Raw genomic sequence first — 15,005 nt, 5'->3', positions numbered from 1 at the left:
AGGGTTAAAAGGCAACATCCATTTCCCCATTATCTTGTTTAAAAAGTGCCTTTTTTAAAGTCCATATGGCGACTTCCTTTCGACCTGCTTTCCCATCCTCGTCTCTTTGTCAGGGCTGTCACTTATAAAGAATCACTTGACTTACAATAACAAGTTCAAAAGAAGACAGAATATAATCAGTTGATCCACGAAGAATTGAAATAAAGAACACCCCCACTGCTCCAGTTATCATTCCCATAGAGATAGTGATATTATTGATGTGATTGCTATGCTAATTTCTATAGAAAAAACTTGTATTTTGGAATTTGTTCAAAGAGAATTTCAGACACATCAAATTGGAAAATGCAGAGTGAATTCCTAAACTTTTTCGTATAGGCATGGGAATCTTTTTTTTTTTTTTTTAAACATTGAACAGCTCTGAACAACTATTTATAAACTTCACTTAAAAATCAATTGGAAAAATCTTGCTAATTTTTCAGTTCTTATAGAAAGTTAATTTACTGCACTTCCAGGAAAAAAAAAGTCCTCTTGCACCTTTAGGGCTATTAATATCACCCCAAAAGCTGCAGATGTGGTGGGTTGGACCATGGAATCTAGAAACAGAGGCTAGGGATTATAAAAGATGGGTACGTTTAAGTCCAGTGTTTAGGAAGAGCTAAATTAACCTATACCTCTTCCTCTGCAATTCCATAGTCCCTGTGGGAATTGCCACAAACATAAACTTTTTTTTTTTTCTTGGACTCCTATTTTAACTAGAAGGTTTCAGCTTGTGATGTTATGCTTTTTATGTAGTAAACTGATTTAAAATGTATGCCAGTCATCTTCAGGGAACTCATTTCAGTCAAGATGAAACTAGTCTTACCTGAATCAATGTTTTAAGTGTCCCTGTGGCTCGGCATTTTGAATAATCAATCTGTCTCCATCGCTTCTTAATCATGCGCATCACAGTCTTTTTTATTTGTCAACCCTTTCGGATCCTGGCTTTTTGTTATTAACATGCCCCTAATGTCACATGCAAGCCTTTTCTTTAAAACAAGCTGCTCATTGGTGTATTTTGATACTTTTTATTATTACTAAATCTTTTTTCCCATAATTACACCACAATCATTATATAATCCCATAACAAAGAGTCTATTGAGGCACCATGCTTTTGTCAACTATGGGACACAGAATCCATAATTGCATTATTCAGCTTCCCCCCCCCCCCCCCCCCCCCGTTTCTGCTTTGTAGAAACACAACCTATTTCACCAGTCACATTTGCACCTTGTTTGCTTGGTTATATATTATTTACTAAATCGTTGCCCTGCGGATAAACCTTGTAAAGTTGCTTTAAAAAAGTTATTTGTTTGATAATTAAGTCCTGAAAACCCATCGTTTAATGATTATTCCGAACCCATAAGGCAGAGAACCTCCATGACGTTTTTCTCTAAGTTTAATTACCGTATGCTAATTTCCTTGCCTACTACGTGATTAATTAAAATCATATTTTCATAATCATTTGGCACTAGTATTGTTTTAGAATTATCATGATCCCCTAAATAGTGTATGTAAATAAAGTCGGCTCTAATGGAAAGAATCAAAATGCAACGCTGAGGACCTTTATGTGTTTGTATGCATGCGATTGGCAACATAACTGGCTTATTTACATTAAATACGCCACAAGGTTACAGTGCAGATCAACGTCACTTTATCGCTGATTACTTCTCTTAAACGCCGGAGCGGTGACTGATGCTCCGGTCCCCCTGTCCACCAAGGTTTCCCCGGGAGTTTTTTTTTTTCCAGGAGCAGCAGACTTTGCATAGTTTCGGGAGCAGGTAAGAAGGGGGCTTTGTGGAGCCCGGCGCTGCCCCCGGGGGCTCGGCGGCGTTTGCGGGGGGCGGCGGGGCGCGGGCGCGGGGGCTGCGCGGGCGCGGGGGCTGCGCGGGGCGCGGGCAGCGGCGCTGGCCGTGGGGCTGCGGAGCGGCGCGGGCTCCTCGGGGTGTTTACACGGGCTCAAGGTCACGACCAAGCTGCGCCGTGTTAAATGGTTTCTTAGTTGCTAGACAGGGAGAAAAAATGGACGATCACAGACCATTCTTTGTAGATTATTATATCAAGGGTTCAGCTTTTGGCTCATCAAAGCTAAATGCCGCAAGACCTATCTAGTTGCTGTGAATTATGCCAAGACGACAATGGAGTGCTTTTTTAATGGTACAATGCATTTCACCTACCAGATAGGGGGAGTCCACGCTGAGAGATGGGGATGTCTTGTGATGTTGGGTGATCAGTATCAATGAAGGGGGTTATTCTGAAAAGAGACAGATTAAAATAAAGCGCTCTTTGCTCGGGATGTGCTGGAAGCAGTTGGGAGGGCTACCCGGAGCGGGCGGCCGCGGCAGCCCCGCGCCGCACTTTTCCCCCTCCGCACAAGAAAATGATCAAGTCAATCATGTGGACATGCTTCATTATTCATTGAACACAATCTTTTACAACGCTCCGTTTACGTGCGGGAGTTTCTTCTACGCTTTGCTTTAAATTTTAAGGTAAGAAAGACAAAGGTAAAAAGGGGGTTTTTGAGGATCCGGGAGGCTCCCGTGAGCCATCAAAGAGGCTCCAAAGTCAGTCCGGAGTATGTTTTTTTTTTTTATTTCTTTTTAATCATCGCAATGGGGCCTGCGTTTTCCACCGTGATTAAAAAAATACAGTATAATTAAATATCCATAGCAGTGACGTTTGCAAGCAGGGCTGTCAGGGGAAAAGCAGAAAATAATGAAAGGAGCGGAGAAGCCATTGAATGGCGCTATAGAACTTAGCCTGAAGAAAACCCTACGTTTTTCCTCTTTCTCTCTCTCTCGTTTCTTTTAAAACCGTTACTTTACAAAAAAGGAGCGGGCGGGCGAGGCGAGGCGCGGCGAGGCGAGGCGAGCGGCGGCGGCGGCCGCGGCGCTGCCCGGGGGCTGCCCGCCCGCCCGCCGGCCCCAGCCCGCACCGACCCTGCCCTTAAGTTGCCCAGAAACTTTTTGTTTTAAAGGCTTGCTGCGGAGCAAACTTTGCTGAAGTGACTTTAAACGTGTGTGTCCCCCCCCCCCCCCCTTCCCTCCCCCCTTAGGATCCCGGCTAATCGTGGTGTAATTTGTAAACTCCCCCCCCCCCCCTTTTTTTTTTAATCAAAGTTAGCTGATGCATACCATGTGTCAAACTTGTGAGATTCAAGTGCCTAAGAGACCTGCCATTTTGTGCTCTAATCGACCTCTTATGAATAGGAGCCGTGCATAATGCTGCGAGGAGCGTTGTGACATTCAAGTAGGCACTAAATGTCAGGCCAGGTCTCAGCCCTTTCTGGGGGGAGCGGAGTGCGCCCGGCGGCGCCGCGGGGAGCGGGGAGGCACCTGCCAGCCCGCCGCCGGGGCTTTTGTCAGCGCCCGGAGAAAGTAACAGGTTAAGGAGGAAACTTAAATGGCAATCCCCGGGGGGGGGGAGAGCATCCCCTTCCCGGCGGCGCGCTGTGCGCGGGCGCGGAGGGGCGCGGGGGCGCCGCTGCCTGCGGGGGGCAGCGGCCTCGCTCTTCTGCGCGGGGGGCTGCGGTGCCGGGGAGGTGGGGGGGGGACGACACCGGGCCGGCGGCAGGATTAGCGGGGCGGGGGGGGGAAGGAGAGATTCTTTGATGCTGTGTAGGAAAGAATCCAGATTTTAATGCGCCCATCTGTTGCAGTTTTGCAAATAATTAATATATATGTGCGTGTGCGTGTCTGCGCGGGGGGGAGAGGGGCTGGGGGAGCGGTGCCGCCCGCGAACTTTAACGGAAAATAAAAGGTCGCGAAGATTTGTGCTTTTTTTTTTTTTTTTTTTTTTTTTTTTTTTTTTTTTTCCGGAGGGTCCGCGGCTCCCGCGGGGCGGCTCGCACGGGCTCCATCCGAAAAGTTACTTGCCGGCGTCCCCCGTCGCGGCGGCGGGGCCGGGGCCGCCCTCCGCCTGCGCGGAGCCCCGCGGGGGCCGTGGGTGCCGGCGGCCGGGGCGGGCGCGGCGGGGAGGGCTCCGACCGCCGCCTGCCTGCGCGGCGGGCATTGTTTCGGGGTGCGTGCGGCGGATATGGCCGTGTCTGATACCGTGTCGAGGCGGAGACGTGATTTGTCAGATCCCTTCGTTTTCACTTCAGCCGCCACCGGGCCGGGGGAGCGGCGGCGCGGTGGGGCCCGGTGCGGAGCGGAGCGGCGGCGCTCCGCGGGCGCGGGGCAGGCGCGGGGTGCGGGCCCGGCGGGGCGGGTGCGGCTGCCCGGCCGCCCGCGGCTGGAGCGCTCGGCGGGGCTGTGCATTTCCCCCCCCCCTCGCCCGTGCAGTTTAAAATAAATCCAACAGGGGCCGTGTTTGCTGAGCTGATTTGACCGGTTGATACAGATAGCAGCGGCGAGCCTCCCCGCTTATGTGGAAAAAGACTATTTTAAGTGTCATAATTAAGTTTAGAAGCCTTGTTTGGGCTCATTCACTGCTCGAAATAAAAAGGACTGGCTGCTTTTAGACCCTTTCTGAAGGGGTTGGCTAAGCGCCTCTGCACGTTCGCTTGGAGAAGAATGTTTTCTTTTCTAGTTTAATATTAGAAACTATATTTTTACTTGTTTAAACCGGATTCGATTATTCCTGTGGAGATTTTTTTCTCTCCCCCCCTTCCTATCACTCGAATCTTTGTTCATTGTTCATTGACTGTGGAAGGCTGCTTAAATGTACGGAGAGGGGGGAGGCCCCCTTACTGGTTTGATGTTGAAATAGTAAACCTGAATGAGGAGGGTGGCTGGAAAAGTGGACATTGCAGCTTTAATTAACTTCAAGATGCTTCAGCGAGGACCAGAGCGTAGTAGTGACGTTGCCTCATAAATCTGTCCAGTACAGTGCGTTGCATTGAAGTATTACAGTATCACCGTCATATTGAATATTCACTACCTATCCGGGAGCAGATTTGCATAATTGGATCTTTTTTAAATGAAACTTGTTTGCAAAAAACCAAACCAAACCAAAAAAACAAAAGCCCAAGTGAAAACCGCGGCGATCTGCATGATTATAAAGGGTTCAAACATATCCGAAAAGTAAGTGACCTGCATAAGTACATCAATAGGTTAAGTGCAAATAAGATGAGAAGTGCTTCTGAAAGCTGTACATTCCCTATGTGGTCTCTTGGGTTATTTCTCAATAGCGGGATTTTTTTGTAGCCTCAGGGATTTTAGGTTTTCTGTCTGCTTTCATAACTTTTTCCCTCACAGTTCTTATACAAGGTGAGGCTTTTGTACCGTGCCTGCGTACCTGTAGTGATATTTTGAAAAAAAAATAGATTAACAGTTTGTAATTTGTGCTGTTTGAGTTGTATAATTACAGCTACTGTGGAAGGGAAATGTGTATTGCTGTTATGTTTCTGATCATTGAATAGATGATCACTAAATAGTACAGAATATTCAGAGATTGTGTGTGTATGTGTTTGTGTGCGCCTAAAAATCGACTTAGTTAACTAAGCTGTTACTTCTTAAATCGTAGAGGCAACTAGTTTTTTAATGTGTGTGTGTCCCTCATTCGATGGAGGACGAAGAAGACTGAAGCAATTAAAAATGCCAGAAATTTTTAGAGTGAATTTGTGGATTCTATGTAAAAACTATCATCTCCTCCTAACCGAGTGTCTGGCTTAGAATATCGCAGTTTTGGATCTGGCAGGTTTAAAAGTGTTTTGGAAAATCAGATGCTGGTGTTTCAGATGCTGCGAGGACAAAGTTGTGGAGCGAAGGCAGCTGAAAGCGTCGCCTCCTGGGGAAGGGGAGCAGCGATCGGTGGTGCGAGCTGAGCAGAAGTGCAAAGTCTGCGTGCAGCCCAAGCCTTGCCCCGGCTCTCCCCCCTCGCCAAAGGCTGCTTTAGTTATGATGTCATTCTGATAGTGGAGAGCAAATGTCTCCTGATTCTACCATTAAACGCCTGGCTGATTTGCCTGATAATGATAGCATTGACGTCCTGCTCCTTGACAAATGCAAGCCCTATGAGCCCTATGAATTAACTTTTTTCCCATAGATGAGAGCTAGCTAGCTTTACGACTCATGAATCTAGCAGCACTTCCTTGACAGATTACTTTGAACCTCCTCGTTTCTGCAACAAAACCCCTTCCCTAAATAACACTTCTGCTGCGCTGCTGGTACACCCCTGTACAGTTTGGGCCTGATTTGCAGAGCTGCTGAGCGCTCATCACTTCCACTGACTTCAGATGGAGTTGTGGGTGCTCAGCAGCTTTGAAAGTCAGGCCCTGTGTTCAGTCAACAGCTGATGCATTTTTTGGCTTGTTTGGTTTTTTTTTTTTGTTATTTTTTTTTTTAAAGTTAGACAGCTAAAGAGGGCTCTACGATTTCTAGTCATTATAAAAATATTTGTAAATATCTTGAGATGTTTGTCCTAGTCTGTTCTGTTTTTCCCTTTCTGCTATCCTTTTTTTAAATTTTATTTTTAATTCGTCTTCTAGTGGATGTGCTGTTAATCTTTTGAAGAAAAGAATTATAAATGAGTTGTTTAAAGTTTTCAGAATGTTGTAGAAAGAAAATGGCTCCAGTTTGGTAACAAGTGCTTAGAGAATCGATTGCTTTTCAGAACGTGCACTAGAAGAGAGTCTTGGTACAGTTGCTAAACCCTGCAATTGGGTGCACTTTGTCATATCTGCTCTGTCTTCGGATTTTGCTTGTGATTTGAATTTCTATCACTGCAGGTAAATGAGATTTAATGTGATTTTTTTTTTAAAAGTGCCAGTGGCTCAAACTTTGTTTTCATTTGCTGTTCAAATGATGACAATTAACAACTGCAGATGTAAGAAAGGTTAGTCTCTCTATTGCATTTGCAGGGAATGTATCTAAAATATTTGCATGCTAAAGCTGTGTTTTGCAAATGAGTTCCTGAAGATACAAGTTGCTACGATGGAAATACTGTATTAAAACACTTCTAATAAATTGACTATGACTTTATCAATTGTAAAGAAGCAAAAGGAATTGTCCTACGGGCTTTTTGACTTCTGAACATATTTGAGCTCTAATACTCAGCAAGTTGTCTGGCACTGTCTTCACTGTAGACTTTTATACAATGAAGCGGCTGATTGTCATATTTTTGTCCATGCTAGAGGCCAATAACCCAACCCATTCATTATCAGAAGAGAGTAGCCTGGAAGTTGCAACATCAGTACCACTGTTTTGCTTGCAGCAATGAAGACAGTGCTGAGATCAGAAATTGTGATCTTCAGTACAGAAAGCTGACACATTAGGTTGTTTACCCACCATGGGAGCCTTAGGTGACCAAAGAGATTTGCATTAGAACAGACGTAGAAAATCAACTAGTCCTTTAAAATAGGCTGTGCTTATTCCCTGGGAAGCACGAGTTTCATCAAGTGTAGGAAAATCAGTAGAAGTCATTTTTCCAAATGTTGATTTTTGCTTAAAGTTGACTTTGAATTGCACAGGTGTTTTTAGAGTGCCTTGACTTAAAAAAAGAAAAAAAGGGGCATAAAAAAAGCTCATGGATTTATATGAACTTTATAAAAAATGAAAAAGAAAGCCATAAATAGATTTATTTTTCTGGTTTGAATGAGGACAATTAAAGCTTTTTAGTATCTTCTGATTTAGTGTGTTTTAATAGAATTTGTAAGTAAATTTAAATTTTAATCTCTGAATTTCTCTCAGATACCTGAATAGATGTATATCGGCTCTTCAAAATGCTAAAAGCAGTACGATCTTGAAAAGCCATTTTTCTGTCTTCTCATTCACACCTTGCATTTTTTGCCTTATTCTTTACCCTGTCTTTTTTTGAGGCATTTTATGTGTCTGTTTCAGAGGTGCAAGCAATTTGGATTCAGGGAAGGAGAACATAGATGAAAAAATAGAATACGTATTCTTTCTTTTATAGAAACATGAATAAACTTATTTCTGGCAACCGTAGATGGAAATCCAAATTTCTGTAGTGAAGACACTCCGGGCACAGATGTTCGCAGAAGAGGAAAAAAGGATGAGCTACTGAAAGAAAAAATGTAAAAGTCAAATAATTCTGAGATGCTTAATTGGATGATGTTAGGGTTATTGTACGGACGTGCGGTTCTAGCTTCCAGTTGTGTGGCTGAATACAGAGTATGAACTTTTTATGACCAAGTCACTGATCAGAATCTGGCCTTGGATAGAAACAAGTGAAAATTGTAATGGTCTGATGGATGTTTGTTGCTTAACGTGGAATAACCGAGTAGTGTCTGTCTAAATCTGAGCGGATCACGATAACTGCTGTGAGATTTTCACTCCTATTGGCAGGTTAAGCAATGAAGCCAAGCACTGAGTGAGAGATTTGAAGGATCTTTTCAGAGGTAGCAGAGATCCAGATCAGGAAAGAGTCACGGGAATAGGGTAGCAAGGGGGAATTTTGGTTGCCTCTGCCCAACTGCACCAACGCTGTGACTAAACACGCTCCCAGAGGGAAGATTCTTCCACTATTCTGAATTTGGCACCTTTCCCTTATATTTAAATTTGCTCTAATTTTCAGGTGCATCTTACTAGATAACCAGATGCATCAAAAAAGCAAAAGAATTATAGAGGAGTAATTATAATTAGCCTAGTTGTCTGTGTTTTTTAAAAATTGTAAGATGGGGCCTTGAAAGTATTTTGAAGTTGCTGTTTTTTAGAGGTCTTAATCTAAGTACTCCATGTGAGATTGTTTTCTAAAGAGATGGGTTCATCAGGTCAAGTTGAACTATATTAAAGACAAACAATTTTGTTATAATCTGACTGTCTTTTAAACACAGATCAAGAAAACAGAACTAAAATAGCTACAGCAGCCTCAGTATCTCTTCTTTTCTCCATTGTGCACTGCAGTATTTGATACTCGTATAACCAAAAGCAAAATTAGGTAATTCCTTACAAGTATTTGCCATGTTACGAAAAAAGCAGCGCTGCCTATCGTAGTAGGTCATTAACAGAGAGTTCTGCAGGTAGCAGTGCCTGAATATAATGATGATGGCTTCGATAGCACTCCCATAGTGTGGGGCAAGCGGCAGAGCTAGCTTCTTCAGATCAGCTGCTCGTTTTTGATGCATTAGTGTTAAGCTGTCCAGCTGTAGGCATCTCAGACTTCCAGAGGGAGCGAGTGCCTGCTGGGAGGGTGGAAGTCAGCAGAGATCAGGCAGAGGTTATCCCAAGTGAGCTATCCACAGTGCCGGGGAAGGGCTACTTGGGAAAATTTGGCCCTGCCTCGGTTTTGTGAACAGGAGAAGCAAGAGAAGGGAAGAAAAAGTAGAGCATAAACTGACTTTCAGCCCCATGGCCTGAGTAGAGGCACAGGGGAGGTTGGCTGGCGGGGGCTGCCTCGGGGCAGCCAGGGGTGTTGCAGGGAGCCTTCCTTCCCATCAACCTCAAATGGGTCATAGTATCATGGTGCAAAGGGATAAATGGCAGTCCTGATTCTTCCTTTTATAATAAGCTTGTTTCAGCCTTAATGTGAATTTCGTTATAGTTGCTTTTATGTTGGTTTTTTTTTTTTTTTTTTAACTGTGATAAGCACTGTTACAAACTTTCCCTCCTTTTTTATGCCTTTGGGATATTCTGCTGCAGTCACTGTGGTTCTTTGTGAGGAGGATGTGGGCCCTGTTGAGCTCATTGATGCTACAAAGGGGTTGCTATCAAGTACCACAGTCTACTAGGTCACAACAGGGCTATGTGTATTGCTTCCTCCGTAGTCCTGGCCCCTGCTGATCTGGGAATTAGCCCTGGTAACCCACGTGATAGCACTGTGCTACGTTGTCAGGCTGGCCTTACTTTTATTTTTCTAAATGATAGCATATTCTATTAACGTTGTTTTATTTCACTCTCATAAGTTGGTCTCCGTAGATTTGTGCAGACATTGTTACCATCAATCTTGTCATTGGAATACCAATGGTAGGTATAGATAGATATAGATAGGTCCCTTTAATCTAAAATTCAGAAAAGCATGGGTAAATAGGGAACTCAGAATTACTTCATGCAAAGGATAATAAACATATGGAATAAATTACCAGCAAGGAAAGGATAAATGAGTTCAAGGGAAGCCTAGGTTTGTTTCTCAAGAAAGAACATATGAGAGCTGGGGTGAAGAAAGCAAGGAGGTGTAAAGTCAGGTTTCTATTAACAAAGGCTAACATGGTGGGCTGGATGTTAATTTCCTAACATTTCTTTTGATAGCTCTGCATGGATGGTTACATTTTATTTTCATATGTGTTTGTTAACATTGGGTCTCTAGATCTACACATGTTTTTTTCTTCAGAGGTCCATAGAAATATTAAAACAGGGCAGTGCAAAATTTTGGTTTGGCACCAGTTTTATTTGAGGAAGTGAGGTGACAGTGAAATGTCAATTGAGTGAATTAGGCAGAAGTGTTGCTTTCTCTGGCATTAGTTTATAATTGACAGGAGAAGAGGAAACTGCCTTCTACTATAGTGGCCAGGGATTTTTGATAGGTGTTTGCTGTGGTTCAACCATATCAGTGCTGGAACAGTTCTGAAAAAAATCCTGCATGTAGGCTTTCTTTGTTTTTTTTTTTATTTTTTATTATTATTTCTCAAGGGTTTGCATGAACATTTTCATGGGTTTCAGTCCGTTTGATGACTTCTAAGTTTTTTGAATGTCAAGGGTTGACTTGATGTTGGAAAGCAACACTAGTTTTGAAACTGCTGCTACAAGTCGCTTTTCATTGAACCTTTGTTTTGTTGGAATATATCCCAAATTTTTGAGAAGAATGACGTGTCTCTCTTCTCAGGGGAAAGTGCATAAAGGTTAGCAAAATTTTGGTTGATTTTGATGTGATTTTTGGGATCCCATTCTGTTCCTCTTATTTCAGTTGGGGTAGGACTGAGTCAGTCGGTAAAATTTCCCTCGCATACCAGGTAAGTTTCATGTGATTCCTAGTTTCACTATAAATACATTTTGTAACTCCACTGTTTGTAAACTCGGTGCAAAGCCTGATGTTCTCAAAAAGAGATCCTGATTAATTATTTTCTTGTTTCATTATTTCAAGTACAAAAAGAAATCCAGCCTTTAGAGTTTGAAAAATGCAAAGGTTATAGGCTACCCAAAATTGAAATGTATAATAAACCGACTATTTATTGCCTTTTTAAGGGATCTCTTCTTCGTTGATTCATTGAGATATTGCCATAGGAGTGTAATTCTTCTTAGGGCTAATAAAATAACTAATAGAAGGTAACCCAGCATCTTTATTAGTACCATAATACCAGCTAACAAAACTCTCCTGCTGTAACTACTCCCTTCTTTGCATTTTACCATAAAATTTCTTCTAAAATAGCTCAGATATTTTAAAATATTCTTCATTGTTTTAAAGAACAAATGTTCAAGCATCTTTCTTTTACTTGAATACACAAAGCTATACGCATGTGTATGTGATAAATAGACATGCTATTAGGTAAATGAGCAGTAGGAAATCCACAACTGCTTCTGGATTAGAATTTAAATCTGTTACTTGTTTTGGTAGTGTCTTTGGCATGTTAGGTGCTTTCCAAATATAGAAGTGTAGTTTCTGTCCAGAACTAGCTGGAATTTTCTTACTGCATTTGAAAAATGCCAGTTCATTAGTTTGCATCAACATGCTGCATCTTCGAAGGATTTCTCAGGTCCAGAATTGAATTTCTGCTCAAAATGAAAGAGTTGCATTTCTGCACTTCATTATGGACTGGTGATTATGAAATGCACCTGGGTCACTGGAGAGCTGGATTCAGATCCTTCCTCTCATATCTGATTTGAATCAGCTTCTTCAAATCAAGTTTCTTACATCCCAGGTGAGTGCTCTAATGACCATAACTTTGGCTCTTCTAGGGTGGGTCTTTTTAAGTTCCTGCTCCAGGCTATTTCAGTTTAAATAATCATTTATTCAGTGGGTCAGAAGAGGACTGGCTCTTGGCTTGAGCAGTCAAGTGTGCTGTGGGAGACTGGGTCCAATTTGGTTGTTGTGGAGTCCTGCACCGCTGAGTATGATGTGGTGAGAGCATTCACCTTCTTAATGTTGCCTTGCTGTCTCTTCGTTTTGAAAAGTTGTGAAAGGTATCAGGTTAGTCCCAGTGGGGAACAAGAGTAAATTCTGCAATCTTCAAAGTATTTGTGATATGGGAAAATTGTTCCTTACTCAGCTTTATACCGTTCTCATAAAGTTCATAATCCAATGATTAGAAAGGTCAGTTGGTGATGGGGCACATCTTGACAATCCAAAGAATTTTCATCTCAAAATGGAATTTTATTGTCATTGTTTTGTTCAGTGGATTATCTGTTTGACCAGAACTGATTAACTGATTCCTATGTACCCCTGAGCACTGAGTGTCTAGCTGTAGGAGGTGCAATGGCTGCAGGGTTAGACCCTTCCACTGCAAGCACCTTGGACCTGCGTACACTGCAGGGCTTGTGGATGGCGCTCTGTCTGGTAGAGGGGAGGTGAGAGAAATGCCGTGTAAATGCCAGCAAATGCCTTAGAGGTGCAAGGGATACTGTATTGTTAGCGCTCCTTGCCTCATGAAGAAACTCAAAGCGAGATGTAAAAGACCTATGGAACTGTCAGGCTTCTCTGTTGGGATTTCTTAGAAAGGAGAGAAAAAAATGTCTTAATCTGTAGAAGAGGGAGGAAACCCTTCTTTTCTTAGAGACAGAAATACTCATTTTGATAGCTTCTGTCTCCTCTGTCTTTCATTCTTAACTTCTCTGGCAGCACAACTCTGGCAGATCCCATGCTGTATTGGTTGGTTCCCCTTCTGGCTGCTCTGCAACAGTGATGGATGGGAGCCAAGGGAATAAATATAGCTCTGAGTTCCAGTAGTAACCCCCTGCCAGACTTCTACACAGAAACCTGGGAGGTCACAGGGGGGAGAGGGAATGGGTGATATGAAGTTTGGGCAGGCTCGGATCTGACTCCTCCAGCAGAGAGCATGTTCCTGTGGCCCTGAAGGAGGGGGAAAGGTGCTGCAGGAACCCACCGTTGCCTTCGTTTCCATGCAGAACTGAAGGGATCTGTAGATATATTTCAAAAGTAGTTACCATTGGCTGTGCAGTTTCCATGTGAGTTTATTAAATGCGAACATTTTTTATATATAAAAATAACTTCACCATTTTGTTATTTCCTTTTACGTATTTCACTCCGGTTGGAAAAATGAAATCAATCTAGTCAGCTTTTCATCAGTTTCTCTTTGGCTGTCATGCAGTTGCACAATGCTGCAGTGCTTGGCTAGCACAAATGTTTACAACGAAAAATTGTTTTCAATGGGATTAAAAAAAGAATCATGGAAACATTTTTATTGGTCTTCAGTTTTTGTGCAACTTTGATTTTTACAAGATCTAAGCTACATCAATGGTGTTTCTCTAATTTGATCTTTTGTTTTTTATATATACTTGTAAGGTATAGACAAGATACTACTCTCTGTCATAACAGTACAAAAAATGCTAGCCAGAATATTTCTTAGAAGCGGGTTCAAAGTCCATGGAAAACCATGAGCACCTTGTTGTTGACTTTCAAAGGTCTGAGGTCAGACCCTTAACCCGTGTGTGAATACCTGTTGTAGTTGGGTTAAACCATCTTAACCATTTATAACTGGTCTGAGTTATCTCTGAGCTAGCAATGCTGTGAGATTTCTTCCTACAGCTGCGGTGGATTTGGGGATATGTCTGCAAGCCTTATATACCTTTACTGCTGCTGGCACCCATAGAAATTTTACCCGTGAAGAATGTATAAAATCAGATGCTTGGGAGGTTAACCATACCAAATTCATGGGAGTAAAATATTGGCTGACGGTTACCCTTTGCATGAAGAGTCTTAAATTCTTTTTAAAAAGATGTTTGTAATAAGGGTTGACTTAGTTTGGATTTTAATTTATTTTGCCTTACAGTGTAAGTGGCAAAGAGTTATTCTGGGGACGGCACAAATTTGTGGCTGTTGATGGCTGCTTTATGGATATACAGACTCAGGCAGTCTGAGGAGGCATTGCACCTCTCCAGGGGGCTTCTGCCGCTAATAACAGAGGGGTCTTAAGCACCCAGAGCTTCCCTCCCTCTCCCATTTCCCCCACTGCCTGATGTTCTGCCTTCATTTCGTTGCCACCACAAACCTATAGATGAGAAGTGGGGACCCTTGGATACCCTTTGAAAAGCGAAAGTCTTTCTCTTAGGGATTCGTGAATTTCACAGGGCCCAAGCTTGCAAATACTTTTTCAGTGCTTTTATGATCAACATTCACCACTGAGTTTGCTAATTGAAGACCTTAATGACGGTTGTAATGACTGAGTCCATAGCTGTCAATGATTCAGTATCTTGTTTTCAGGTGTGAGGTGGATGAGTCAAATTTAGCTTGCTTATAGGTGAAGTCATCATCACACAAGCAAAAAAAAAAGTAGTGCTTTATAAATATGATATCCTAGCCTCTTTCAAACACCAACTGTTGATGGGCTACTTCACATGTCATGATACTAACTCATTGACTTCACACTATTAACCTTTTACTTACTGAATACAACTTTAGCAGTGAATTCACATCCACCATGAAGTTAGACATAACTTGCATTTGATGAGATAACTTCTGTTGTGGAAAGAAACAAATTATCATGCAGACGTTTTCTGTGACATTGGGAAAGGCATTGCGATTTATGATTTACATTTTTAATAAAAACAGCTGGATTTGAAAACTGTTTACACATGTAGAGTCTGTAATGTAGCACAGTTTTCATTGCTCTGTAGCTGGTCTGAAGATCTAAAGTAGATTTGATGCCCCTGTAAAAAGAGTCTGGCTAGTCCATATTCTTCAACTGCGAGACATTTGTTCATGTACCTTTTTCAGAAGATATTGATGTTTTTAATCAGACAGGGACTATGTTTCTGGGTATGCTTTGCTTTGACGAGATTTTCTGTTGGAAGATTGGGCTTTTGAAGACGTGTTTCATATATTTGAGTCAAATAAAATACTACCTATCAGAGTGAAAGCCCCTCTTTTTTTATGTTGTTCCTTTACAAATACAGATTTACAA

At 42.4% G+C, this 15,005-nt stretch overlaps 1 protein-coding gene across 5 annotated transcripts in view; it reads left to right on the top strand.

Annotated features, from left to right (window-relative positions):
- Positions 1 to 1,717: 1,717 nt before the first annotated feature.
- The window catches only part of ZNF536 (zinc finger protein 536), a 352,592-nt gene continuing 339,304 nt past the window's right edge, over positions 1,718 to 15,005 (top strand). For 4 of the 5 annotated variants that reach the window (XM_074583016.1, XM_074583020.1, XM_074583015.1 and 1 more), the window contains exon 1: positions 2,208 to 2,523. The gene's annotated coding sequence lies outside the window, so the exon portion shown is untranslated. Of the gene's footprint in view, positions 1,816 to 2,207; positions 2,524 to 15,005 lie in introns of those variants that run through there. The other variant, XM_074583019.1, reaches the window with a different exon arrangement.

The sequence above is a fragment of the Larus michahellis genome, chromosome 4 (genome assembly GCF_964199755.1).
Source record: "Larus michahellis chromosome 4, bLarMic1.1, whole genome shotgun sequence".
Classification (NCBI taxonomy): domain Eukaryota; kingdom Metazoa; phylum Chordata; class Aves; order Charadriiformes; family Laridae; genus Larus; species Larus michahellis.
Note: the sequence above shows the minus strand (reverse complement) of the source record. Positions and strands in the feature narration are given on the sequence as shown.